This window comes from Pseudophryne corroboree, chromosome 3 (genome assembly GCF_028390025.1).
Source record: "Pseudophryne corroboree isolate aPseCor3 chromosome 3, aPseCor3.hap2, whole genome shotgun sequence".
Lineage (NCBI taxonomy): Eukaryota > Metazoa > Chordata > Amphibia > Anura > Myobatrachidae > Pseudophryne > Pseudophryne corroboree.
Window position 1 is genome coordinate 92,582,538 of NC_086446.1, and position 13,704 is coordinate 92,596,241.

Below are 13,704 nucleotides of genomic sequence, written 5' to 3' on the forward strand. Positions count from 1 at the left end.
GTGGACCCCCACGAGGGAGAATAAGTTTCGGTATGCCGGCTGTCGGGATTCCGGCGTCGGGATCCCGACAGCCGGCATACTGAAGACCACCCCTACAGACTGCCGCAGGCAGCTGGATGAACAGCCCCGAGGTCCTCCTTGGTGTCCTCTCGGCATGATCTTTCCATATGGTAGCGTATAGGTACCCTTCATGGAGAGGACCTTTCCCATAATCCCCTGGGTCTATGTCACCAACTATTTGGAATAGTAACCTGTGTCGAGCGGAGCGGAGCGATACATCGAACCCAAAGCGTGGCGAGGAAGTGAACCTGCGAGGGTACAATGGTGCATAGATAATACGAAATAACCTCGAACTAACGGAGAATGGATACAACATTAACGTGTTGTAAGGGCGGAAGTTCTCTACTGCCCTCGTGCTGTCACTTCCAGGTCCTTTCCAGGAAGGGAACATAGACACAATCATGATCATATGGAAGCCGCAGCACAGCCACAAGCTCCGGGAGTCACTGCCGAGCTGATAAAGTAGTCTGCTCTCTCCTCTGCAGTGTCCGATTACAGGAACAAAGGGCACAGTGTGAGTATCCTGCTGACAGCCAGCACACACCTCACACTGTTAACTGTTTACTGCCTGGATCTTACAGTATATGTTAGTGGTTGAGGAAAAAATCCCTTAGCCCACTTGATTCTAGCATCTACCATATATTAGTAGCTGCATTCACACACAGCTGTAACTTCCTGCTCAGGGGTCCAATCATCCACTATCCCCCTGTCACCCCAGCCTGCCCAGTAACCACCTATCCCCCTGTCCCCCCAGTCCGCACAGTCACCTACTGTCACCCTGGCCCGCCCAGTCACCCTCTATCCCCCTGTCACCCCAGCCACCTTCTATCCCCCCTGCCTGCCCATTCACCTGTCACCCCCGCCCGCCCAGTCACCTTCTATCCCCCCCTGTCGTACCCCGCCCGCCCAGTTACCTACTATCATTTTTTGTCACCCTGGCCTGCCCAGTCACCGGTTATCTCCCTGGCACCCCAGCCCGCCCAGTCACCTTTTATCCCCCTGTCGGGATCAGTACGAAATCCCACCGGACGGGATCCTGGCGGTTGGATTACCGGCACCGGAATCCCGACCGGCACAATCCTGACAGGGGGGCGAGCGCAACGCAACCCCTTGCTGGCTCGCTACAGGCACGGTGCCTCGCTACGCTCGGCACAGTAATATATTCTCTCTCTATGGGTGTCATGGACACCCACAGAGGGAGAATATGTAGAGATTGTGCCGGTCGGGATTCCGGTGTCGGTATTCCGACTGGCGGGATCTTGACCGCATACCCCTCTGTCAGCTTCTATCCCTCTCACCCCAGCCCGCCCAGTCACCTTCTACCACTCCCTGTCACCTTGGCCCGCCCAGTCACTGGCTATCTCCTTTGTTACTCAAAATGAAGCACTTTTACCTATATGGTGATAAATGTAGATTTATGGGTTGGTTCAAATATAATTAAAATAAATACAATAAAATGTAAAATAATATAAAAACAATAATAATAATAATAAGAATATAAATAAAAATGAAATACGAATAAAATAAAAGTGCAGTGAAGCCCAATCAGCAGCAGGGACCATAACGTACACATACAGGACACACACAGTAGTAATGTGTACAGCTCCTGTCTGTTAATGTAGCTCCTTCAGGTGATAATAACCGGAACCGCCACTGATTCAGATATTGCAGGTGTAAAAGCTTTCCCAATGATAGACGCTGGACCCAGTCCGTGCACAACGTGGAGGCTCTGTACGGACAGCGCCGATCTTCATGCGCTGTCTCTAGCTCGTGGAGCTCCATGCTGCAGCGCTAATCAGTGGTGGTGAGGCTCCGGTTATTATCACCTGAATTAGGTGCAGTTCAGACCTGATCGCCTGCTGTGTGAAAATGCACAGCAGCGATCAGGTCTGAATTAGCCCCTAAAAGCGCTTCATTTTGAGTAAAAAAAGTTGAACTCTTATTTCAATAGAGGAGAGCACCGGTATCTAAATTACACCCACTATCTCCCTGTCACCCCTGCCTCCCCAGTCACCTTCTATCCCCCTGTCACCCCAGCCTCCTCAGTCACCCACTATCACCCTGTTACTCCTGCCTTCCCAGTAACCTATCTCCCTGTCATCCCAGCCTCCCCAGTCACCGGCTATTTCCCTGTTACCCCTGCCTGACCAGTCACCATCTATGCCCCTGTCATCACAGCCCGCCCAGTCATCTTCTATCCTCCTGTCACCCCAGCCCCGCCCAGTCACTGGCTATCTCCCTGTCACCCCTGCCTGCCCAGTCACCTATCCCTCTGTCACCCCAGCCACCTTCTACCCCCCTGTCACCCAACCTTCCCAGTCACCGGCTATTTCCCTGTCACCCCTGCCTGCCCAGTCACCTTCTATCCTCCTGTCACCCCAGCCTCCCCAGTCACTGGCTATCTCCCGGTCACCCCTGTCTCCTCAGTCACCTTCTATCCCCCTGTCACCCCTGCTTGCCCAGTCACCTATCCCCCTGTCACCGGGCCTGCCCCTGCCTCCTCATTCACCTTCTAACCCCCTATCATCCCAGCCTGCCTAGTCACCTTCTATCTCCATATCACCCCTGCCTCCCCAGTCACCTCCTATCCCCCTGTCACCCCAGCCCGTCCAGTCACCTTCTATCCCCTTGTCACCCCTGCCTGCCCAGTCCCTTTCTATCCCCCTGTCACCCCTGCCTGCCAAGTCACTGGCTATCTCCCTGTCACCCCAGCCTGCCCAGTCACCTTCTACCCCCCCTGTCGCCAGGCCTGCCCCTGCCTCCTCATTCACCTTCTATCCCCCTGTCATCCCAGCCTGCCCAGTCAACGGCTATCTCCATGTCACCCCTGCCTGACCAGTCACCTTCTATCCCCTTGTCATCACAGCCCACCCAGTCATCTTCTATCCTCCTGTCACCCCAGCCTGCCCAGTCACTGGCTATACCTCTGTCACCCCTGCCTGCCCAGTCACCTATCCCTCTGTCACCCCAGCCTCCCCAGTCATCTTCTACCCCCCTGTCACCCCAGCCTTCCCAGTCACCGGCTATTTCCCTGTCACCCATGCCTGCCCAGTCACCTTCTATCCTCCTGTCACCCCAACCTTCCCAGTCACCGGCTATTTCCCTGTCACCGCTGCCTGCCCTGTCACCTTCTATCCTCCTGTCACCCCAGCCTCCCCAGTCAACGGCTTTCTCCCTGTCACCCCTGTCTCCTCAGTCACCTTCTATCCCTCTGTTACCCCTGCCTGCCCAGTCACCTATCCCCCTGTCACCGGGCCTGCATGTGCCTCCTCATTCACCTTCTAACCCCCTGTCATCCCAGCCTGCTCAGTCACCGACTATCTCCCTGTCACCTCTGCCTCCCCAGTCACCTCCTATCCCCCTGTCACCCCAGCCCGTCCAGTCACCTTCTATCCCCTGCCTGCCCAGTCCCTTTCTGTCCCCCTGTCACCCCTGCCTGCCCAGTCCCTTTCTGTCCCCCTGTCACCCCTGCCTGCCCAGTCCCTTTCTATCCCCCTGTCACCCCTGCCTGCCCAGTCCCTTTCTATCCCCCTGTCACCCCTGCCTGCCCAGTCCCTTTCTATCCCCCTGTCACCCCTGCCTGCCCAGTCCCTTTCTATCCCCCTGTCACCCCTGCCTGCCCAGTCCCTTTCTATCCCCCTGTCACCCCTGCCTGCCCAGTCCCTTTCTATCCCCCTGTTACCCCTGCCTGCCCAGTCCCTTTCTATCCCCGTCACCCCAGCCTGCCCAGTCCCTTTCTATCCCCCTGTCACCCCAGCCTGCCCAGTCCCTTTCTGTCCCCCTATCACCCCAGCCTGCCCAGTCACCTTCTACCCCCCCTGTCGCCAGGCCTGCCCCTGCCTCCTCATTCACCTTCTATCCCCCTGTCATCCCAGCCTGCCCAGTCACCGGCTATCTCCCTGTCACCCTTGCCTCCTCAGTCATCCAATGTCTCCCCTGCCTGCCCAGTCACCCCAGCCTCCCCTGCCTCCCCAGTCACCTACTATCTCCCTGTAACCTTGGGGGTACTATTGTGTGGCCATGGCCCTTACTTGTTAGACTAGACCCTGTTTTTGCTAGACCCTTCTGCGTGCATTGTCCCTTTAAAACGTTTCAAAAAACTTTTACACACCAATTGATGACCCACCACTGTGTGGCTCCACCCTTGTCACCACCCACCTCTGCCCTGCCCCCATTTCCTGAGCCTATTTTCCTTCAACAACAGCACTGTGTATATGTATATATATATATATATATATGTATATGTATATGTTTATGTTGAGTATCCCATATCCAAATAGTCCGAAATACGGAATTTCTTGAGTGAGATAGTGAAACCTTTGTTTTCTGATGGGTCAATGTACACAAACTTTGTTTCATACACAAAGTTATTAAAAATATTGTATTAAATGACCTTCAGGCTGTGTGTATATGGTGTATTTGAAACATAAATGCATTCTGTGCTTAGACTTAGGTCCCATCGCCATGATTTCTCATACGTCCTAGAGGATGCTGGGGTCCACTTCAGTACCATGAGGTATAGGGGTATATGCAATTGCGGTCGAATTCCCGAAATTTGGCGAAAAACTGGACTTTTTCGCCCAAAAAAAAAAATCGACAATGCAATTCAGTACTTTCCGTAAAAAAAACGGACTTTCAAAATTCGACTTTTTGAAATTCGACTTTTGTCAAATTCGACTTTTCTGCAATGATACAAGTGCTGCAATTCGACCAAAGTATATTCAATTGAAGTTTGGAAATTCGACAACAGTGCTTTTAGACAGTAAATTCGTCATTTTCAATCCGCCACACTTTGGTGGGTGAAACTAATAAAAAAAATGTAAAACATGTTTTTTTTGGTGTTTTTTTTATTGGTAATAGCATATCTATTTATATTAGAAGGGATTAGGTACTTGGTTTGTCTTTTTTGGAGGCACAAGTATTTTTTATATATTTTTAAAAATAATATATATATATTTTTTTTTAGATGGAATGGTAAAATCCCGGTAAAAAATGGCGTGGGTCCCCCCTCCAAAGCATAACCAGCCTCGGGCTCTTCGAGCCGGTCCTGGTTCTAAAAATCCGGGGGGAAAAATGACAGGGGATCCCCCGTATTTTTAAAACCAGCACCGGGCTCTGCGCCTGGTGCTGGTGCAAAAAATACGGGGGACAAAAAGAGTAGGGGTCCCCCGTATTTTATACACCAGCATCGGGCTCCACTAGCTGGACAGATAATGCCACAGCCGGGGGTCACTTTTATACAGCGCCCTGCGGCCGTGGCATTAAATATCCAACTAGTCACCCCTGGCCGGGGTACCCTGGGGGAGTGGGGACCTCTTCAATCAAGGGGTCCCCCCCCAGCCACCCAAGGGCCAGGGGTGAAGCCCGAGGCTGTCCCCCCCCCCCCCCCCCCCCATCCAAGGGCTGCGGATGGGAGGCTGATAGCCTTGAGAAATGTAAAAGAATATTGTTTTTTTCCAGTAGTACTACAAGTCCCAGCAAGCCTCCCCCGCAAGCTGGTACTTGGAGAACCACAAGTACCAGCATGTGGGAGAAAAACGGGCCCGCTGGTACCTGTAGTTCTACTGGGAAAAAAATATCCAAATAAAAACAGGAGACACACACCTTGATAGTAAAACTTTTTCTCTGACGTCCTAGTGGATGCTGGGACTCCGTAAGGACCATGGGGATAGCGGGCTCCGCAGGAGACAGGGCACAAGAATAAAAGCTTTAGGATCAGGTGGTGTGCACTGGCTCCTCCCCCTATGACCCTCCTCCAAGCTTCAGTTAGATTTTTGTGCCCGAACGAGAAGGGTGCAGGCTAGGTGGCTCTCCTGAGCTGCTTAGAATAAAAGTGTATTTTAGGTTTTTTATTTTCAGTGAGTCCTGCTGGCAACAGGCTCACTGCATCGTGGGACTAAGGGGAGAAGAAACGGACTCACCTGCGTGCAGAGTGGATTGGGTTTCTTAGGCTACTGGACATTAGCTCCAGAGGGACGATCACAGGTTCAGCCTGGATGGGTCCCGGAGCCGCGCCGCCGGCCCCCTTACAGAGCCAGAAGAGCGAAGAGGTCCGGTGAAATCGGCGGCAGAAGACGATCCTGTCTTCAGACTAAGGTAGCGCACAGCACCGCAGCTGTGCGCCATTGCTCTCAGCACACTTCACACTCCGGTCACTGAGGGTGCAGGGCGCTGGGGGGGAGCGCCCTGAGACGCAATATAACAGATGATACCTTAGGTTGGCAAAAGAATACATCACATATAGCTCTTGGGCTATATGGATGTATTTTAACCCCTGCCATTTTTACAGAAAAGACCGGGAGATAAGGACGTCGTGAAGGGGCGGAGCCTATCTCCTCAGCACACAAGCGCCATTTTCCCTCACAGCTCCGCTGGAAGGACGGCTCCCTGACTCTCCCCTGCAGACTTGCTACAGAATCAGGGTAAAAAAGAGAAGGGGGGGCACTATTGGCAGCTAAAAATTATATAAACAGCAGCTATAAGGGAATAACACTTATATAAGGTTATTCCTGTGTATATATATATATATAGCGCTTGGTGTGTGCTGGCAGACTCTCCCTCTGTCTCTCCAAAGGGCTTGTGGGGTCCTGTCCTCTATCAGAGCATTCCCGGTGTGTGTGCTGTGTGTCGGTACGTGTGTGTCGACATGTATGAGGAGGAAAATGATGTGGAGGCGGAGCAATTGCCTGGGTTAGTGATGTCACCCCCTAGGGAGTCGACACCTGACTGGATGATCGTATTTAAAGAATTAAGTGATAATGTCAGCACTTTGCAAAGAACGGTTGATGACATGAGACAGCCGGCAAATCAATTAGTGCCTGTCCAGGCGTCTCAGACACCGTCAGGGGCCCTAAAACGCCCGTTACCTCAGTGGGTCGACACAGACCCAGACACAGATACTGAGTCTAGTGTCGACGGTGAGGAGACAAACGTAATGTCCAGTAGGGCCACACGTTACATGATCACGGCAATGAAGGAGGCATTGAACATTTCTGACACTACAAGTACCACAAAGAAGGGTATTATGTGGGGTGTGAAAAAACTACCAATAGTTTTCCCTGAGTCAGATGAGTTAAATGAGGTGTGTGAAAAAGCGTGGGTTTCCCCCGACAAAAAACTGCTAATTTCTAAAAAATTATTGGCACTATATCCTTTCCCGTCAGAGGTTAGGACGCGTTGGGAAACACCCCCTAGGGTAGATAAGGCGCTCACACGTTTATCTAAACAAGTAGCGTTACCGTCTCCTGATACGGCCACCCTCAAAGAACCAGCAGATAGAAGGCTGGAAAATATTCTTAAAAGTATATACACACATACTGGTGTTATACTGCGACCAGCAATCGCTTCAGCCTGGATGTGCAGTGCTGGAGTCGCGTGGTCGGATTCCCTGACTGAAAATATTGATACCCTGGATAGGGACAATATACTGTTAACTATAGAGCATTTGAAGGATGCATTACTATATATGCGTGATGCACAGAGGGATATTTGCACCCTGGCTATGTCCATTTCTGCCAGAAGAGCGTTATGGACGCGACAGTGGTCTGGCGATGCGGATTCCAAACGACATATGGAAGTATTGCCGTATAAAGGGGAGGAGTTATTTGGGGCTGGTCTATCGGACCTGGTGGCCACGGCAACGGCTGGAAAATCCACCTTTTTACCCCAGGTCACTTCACATCAGCAGAAAAAGACACCGTCTTTTCAAACTCAGTCCTTTCGTTCCCATAAGTACAAGCGAGCTAAAGGCCATTCCTTCCTGCCCCGGGGCAGAGGAAGGGGAAAAAGACTGCACCATGCAGCCGCTTCCCAGGAGCAGAAGCCCTCCCCTGCTTCTGCCAAGTCTTCAGCATGACGCTGGGGCTTTACAAGCAGACTCCGACATGGTGGGGGCCCGTCTCAAGAATTTCAACGCGGAGTGGGCTCACTCGCAAGTGGACCCCTGGATTCTACAGGTAGTATCGCAGGGGTACAAACTGGAATTCGAGGCGTTTCCCCCTCGCCGGTTCCTGAAGTCTGCTCTACCAAAGTCTCCCTCCGTCAGGGAGGCAGTTTTGGAAGCCATTCACAAGCTGTATTCCCAGCAGGTGATAATCAAGGTACCCCTCCTCCTTCCACGCTGTTTGTGGTACCGAAGCCGGACGGCTCGGTGAGACCAATTTTAAATCTGAAATCCTTGAACACTTACATAAAGAGGTTCAAATTCAAGATGGAATCACTCAGAGCGGTGATAGCAAACCTGGAAGAAGGGGACTATATGGTGTCTCTGGACATCAAGGGTCTACTGTTCCTAGGAATGATTCTGGACACAGTCCAGAAAAAGGTGTTTCTCCCGGAGGAGAAGGCCAGGGAGTTATCCGAGCTAGTCAGGAACCTCCTAAAACCAGGCCAGGTGTCAGTGCATCAGTGCACGAGGGTCCTGGGAAAAATGGTGGCTTCTTACGAAGCGATTCCATTCGGAAGATTCCATGCAAGAACTTTTCAGTGGGATCTACTGGACAAATGGTCCGGATCGCATCTTCAGATGCATCAGCGGATAACCCTGTCGCCAAGGACAAGGGTGTCTCTTCTGTGGTGGCTGCAGAGTGCTCATCTACTAGAGGGCCGCAGATTTGGCATTCAGGATTGGATCCTGGTGACCACGGATGCAAGCCTGAGAGGCTGGGGAGCAGTCACACAGGGAAGAAATTTCCAGGGCTTGTGGTCAAGCATGGAAGCATCTCTTCATATAAACATTCTGGAACTAAGGGCCATTTACAATGCCCTAAGTCAAGCGAAACCCCTGCTTCAGGGTCAGGCGGTATTGATCCAATCGGACAACATCACGTCAGTCGCCCACGTAAACAGACAGGGCGGCACGAGAAGCAGGAGGGCAATGGCAGAAGCTGCAAGGATTCTTCGCTGGGCGGAAAATCATGTGATAGCACTGTCAGCAGTGTTCATTCCGGGAGTGGACAACTGGGAAGCAGACTTCCTCAGCAGACACGACCTCCACCCGGGAGAGTGGGGACTTCACCCAGAAGTCTTCCACCTGATAGTAAACCGTTGGGAAGAACCAAAGGTGGACATGATGGCGTCCCGTCTAAACAAAAAACTAGACAGATATTGCGCCAGGTCAAGGGACCCTCAGGCAATAGCGGTGGACGCCCTGGTAACGCCGTGGGTGTACCAGTCAGTGTATGTGTTCCCTCCTCTGCCTCTCATACCAAAGGTACTGAGAATCATAAGAAGGAGAGGAGTAAGAACTATACTCGTGGTTCCGGATTGGCCAAGAAGGACTTGGTACCCGGAACTTCAAGAGATGCTCACGGACGATCCGTGGCCTCTACCTCTGAGAAAGGACCTGCTCCAGCAGGGGCCTTGTCTGTTCCAAGACTTACCGCGGCTGCGTTTGACGGCATGGCGGTTGAACGCCGGATCCTGAGGGAAAAAGGCATTCCAGATGAAGTCATCCCTACCCTGGTCAAGGCCAGGAAGGACGTAACCGCAAAACATTATCACCGCATTTGGCGAAAATATGTTGCGTGGTGTGAGGCCAAGAAGGCCCCTACAGAGGAATTTCAACTGGGTCGTTTCCTCCATTTCCTGCAAACAGGACTATCTATGGGCCTAAAATTAGGGTCCATTAAGGTTCAAATTTCGGCCCTGTCGATTTTCTTCCAGAAAGAACTGGCTTCAATGCCAGAAGTTCAGACATTTGTAAAAGGGGTACTGCATATACAGCCTCCTTTTGTGCCTCCAGTGGCACCTTGGGATCTCAATGTTGTGTTGAGTTTTCTAAAGTCACATTGGTTTGAACCACTCACCACTGTGGACTTCAAATATCTCACATGGAAGGTGACGATGCTGTTAGCCCTGGCTTCAGCCAGGCGTGTGTCAGAATTGGCGGCTTTATCATATAAAAGTCCTTACTTAATTTTTCATTCTGACAGGGCAGAATTGAGGACTCGTCCTCAATTTCTACCTAAGGTGGTTTCTGCATTTCACATGAACCAACCTATTGTGGTACCTGCGGCTACTAGGGACTTGGAGGACTCCAAGTTGCTTGACGTTGTCAGGGCCCTGAAAATATATGTTTCCAGGACGGCTGGAGTCAGAAAATCTGACTCGCTGTTTATCCTGTATGCACCCAACAAGCTGGGTGCTCCTGCTTCTAAGCAGACGATTGCTCGTTGGATTTGTAGTACAATTCAGCTTGCACATTCTGTGGCAGGCCTGCCACAGCCAAAATCTGTAAAAGCCCATTCCACAAGGAAAGTGGGCTCATCTTGGGCGGCTGCCCGAGGGGTCTCGGCTTTACAACTTTGCCGAGCAGCTACTTGGTCAGGGGCAAACACGTTTGCGAAATTCTACAAATTTGATACCCTGGCTGAGGAGGACCTGGAGTTCTCTCATTCGGTGCTGCAGAGTCATCCGCACTCTCCCGCCCGTTTGGGAGCTTTGGTATAATCCCCATGGTCCTTACGGAGTCCCAGCATCCACTAGGACGTCAGAGAAAATAAGATTTTACTTACCGATAAATCTATTTCTCGTAGTCCGTAGTGGATGCTGGGCGCCCATCCCAAGTGCGGATTGTCTGCAATACTGGTATATAGTTATTGTTACAAAAATTCGGGTTATTATTGTTGTGAGCCATCTTTTCAGAGGCTCCTTTTCGTTTTATCATACTGTTAACTGGGTTCAGATCACAAGTTGTACGGTGTGATTGGTGTGGTTGGTATGAGTCTTACCCGGGATTCAATATCCTTCCTTATTATGTACGCTCGTCCGGGCACAGTATCCTAACTGAGGCTTGGAGGAGGGTCATAGGGGGAGGAGCCAGTGCACACCACCTGATCCTAAAGCTTTTATTCGTGTGCCCTGTCTCCTGCGGAGCCCGCTATCCCCATGGTCCTTACGGAGTCCCAGCATCCACTACGGACTACGAGAAATAGATTTATCGGTAAGTAAAATCTTATTATTACACAACTGCCGACACACACATACTTACCTATGTTGACCCGCCGACTGCCACAGTCTCCGACGATCCGGGGTACCTGTGAAAAAAATTAGACTCGCCTCAATCCAGTGTCCGGGAGATAATCCACGTACTTGTTAAAAAAACAAACCGCATACCCGACCATGCCGGACTGAAAGGGGTCCCATGTTGACACATGGGACCCCTTTCCCCGAATGTGCCGGGACCCCACGTGACTCCTGTCACTGAGGTCCCTTCAGCCAATCAGGAAGCGCTACTGGGGGGGGGACCCCTTGATTCAATCAAGGGGTCCCCACTCCCCCAGGGTACCCCGGCCAGGGGTGACTAGTTGGATATTTAATGCCACGGCCGCAGGGCGCTGTATAAAAGTGACCCCCGGCTGTGGCATTATCTGTCCAGCTAGTGGAGCCCGATGCTGGTGTATAAAATACGGGGGACCCCTACTCTTTTTGTCCCCCGTATTTTTTGCACCAGGCGCAGAGCCCGGTGCTGGTTTTAAAAATACGGGGGATCCCTGTCAATTTTCCCCCCGGATTTTTAGAACCAGGACCGGCTCGAAGAGCCCGAGGCTGGTTATGCTTTGGAGGGGGGACCCCACGCCATTTTTTTGGGGGGTTTTTTCACGTTTTTAAAAAACCGGATCAAAATCCGTCAAATCGGCCGTTTTTCGGCCGCGGGACTGTCGAATCCGTTTTTTATTGCATATGGTCAATTTCGGCACCCACTTGCCGTAATTAGCCTGTCGAATTGTGTCGAGTTGAAAAACGGCCGATAATTTGCCGCGATTCGCCGCTAATTGCATATACCCCATAGACTGTTCCGCAGGAGCCATGGGCACTTTAAGACTTTTCAAGGGTGTGAACTGGCTCCTCCCTCTATGCCCCTCCCCCAGACCTCAGTTTAGATAATGTGCCCAGGTAGACTGGATGCACTCCAGAGGAGCTCTAACTGAGTTTCTCTGAAAGACTTATGTTAGGTTTTTTATTTTCAGGGAGGCTGCTGGCAACAGTCTCCCTGCTTCTTGGGACTGAGGGGGCAGAAGTAGGAACCAACTTCCTGAATAGTGTCATGGCTCTGCTTCTGGCTGACAGGACACCATTAGCTCCTGAGGGGATGCTGAACGCTAGCTGCGGCTATGTGCTCTCTCCCACAGCCCGCCGTCACCCCCCTTACAGAGCCAGAAGTCAGAAGACAGGTGAGTGTTAGAAGAAAGGATCTTCAGTCAAGGTGACGGCTAAAGGTACCGCACGGCTGGCAGGAGCGCAGCGCGCCATGTTGCCCACACATGCACAGGCACTGCAGGGCGCGGGGGGCGCCCTGGGCAGCATGAAACCTATTGAAACTGGCATAAATAAGGGGCATAAGTTGCTGAGGCACAGTCCTACCCCCGCCAGTATAAAAAAAATGACCTCATAAAAGCTGAGGAGAAATGCGCCATTGAGGGGGCGGAGCTTCCTCAGTCCGCCAGCACACTGCTCAGTGCCATTCTCTCTCCTTCCAGGCTGCAGAGAAGAACGCTAGTCCTCCTCCACTGCTGAACAAGTATCGAGGTGAAAAACAGGGGGGGGCCACAGTGAATTTGGTGCTATATAATTGTGTGATTAACACTATAAAAGCACTGCATGTCAGTGGGCATTTTGTGTTCACAGACATTATGTAACTGGCGCTGGGTTGTGAACTGGCAAATCCTTTCTGTGTCCTTCTGACAGATTTTACTGTGGGTCTGTCCCCTATAAGTCCCGGAGTGTCTGTGGTGTGGTTGTGCACGTGTGTGACATGTCTGAGGCAGGGAGCTCTTCCCCTGAGGCAACCATTTTAGGGACATAGAGTTGTAATGTGGTGGCGCTGTCGGCACACCACGAGCCTGAATGGATGAAAGAATTACGTGATAGTGTGAATCATATCAGTAAGAGAATAGATAAGTCTGAGTCTCATGCAGAAAGCTGGAGAAAATCAGTGGAAGATGTGATTTTTCATAGTCCTACTTTTTCATCCATAGGCGAACCCTCTGGGTCACATAAGAGACCATTTACACAAATAGTACATACTGATACCGACACGGACTCTTGATTCCTGTGTCGACGATAGTGAGTCCAGGGGGATAGATCCTAAACTGGAAAAAAGCATTCAATACATGATTGTTGCTATAAAGGAAGTTTTGGAAGTTACGGAAGCCCCTCCTGTACCTCAGGAGAAGGCTTATTTTTATAAAGAAAGGAAAATGAAAGCAACTTTCCCTCCTTCTCATGAGCTAAATACCTTGTTTGAGGGAGTTTGGGTAAACCCTGAAAAGAAATTTCAGATTCCCAAAAGGATTCAGGTTGCTAATCCTTTCCCGGCAGAGGACAGGAAAAGGTGGGAGTCACCCCCCATGTTAGACAGTGCCCTGTCGAGGTTAACTAAAAAGGTGATTCTCCCTGCACCAGGGACGGCTTCACTGAAGGAGCCGGCAGACCGCAAGTTGGAGACTACGTTAAAATCTATTTATGTGGCCAATGGTACATTGCTCAGGCCCACCATTGCTTGCGCATGGGTGAGTAGGGCTATCGAAAATGGTCAGATAACCATGTCATCGGAAATTGACACTATAGATAGAGACGAGATACTCCTAACGTTAGGTCATATCAAGGACGCTGCTGCATACATGCTAGAAGGCATGAAAGATA

At 51.1% G+C, this 13,704-nt stretch overlaps 1 protein-coding gene across 1 annotated transcript in view; it reads left to right on the plus strand.

Moving 5' to 3' along the window:
* Positions 1-256: 256 nt before the first annotated feature.
* The window catches only part of LOC135054854 (zinc finger protein OZF-like), a 60,660-nt gene continuing 47,212 nt past the window's right edge, over positions 257-13,704 (plus strand). The window contains exon 1 of the mRNA XM_063958259.1: positions 257-574. The gene's annotated coding sequence lies outside the window, so the exon portion shown is untranslated. The remainder of the gene's footprint in view (positions 575-13,704) is intronic.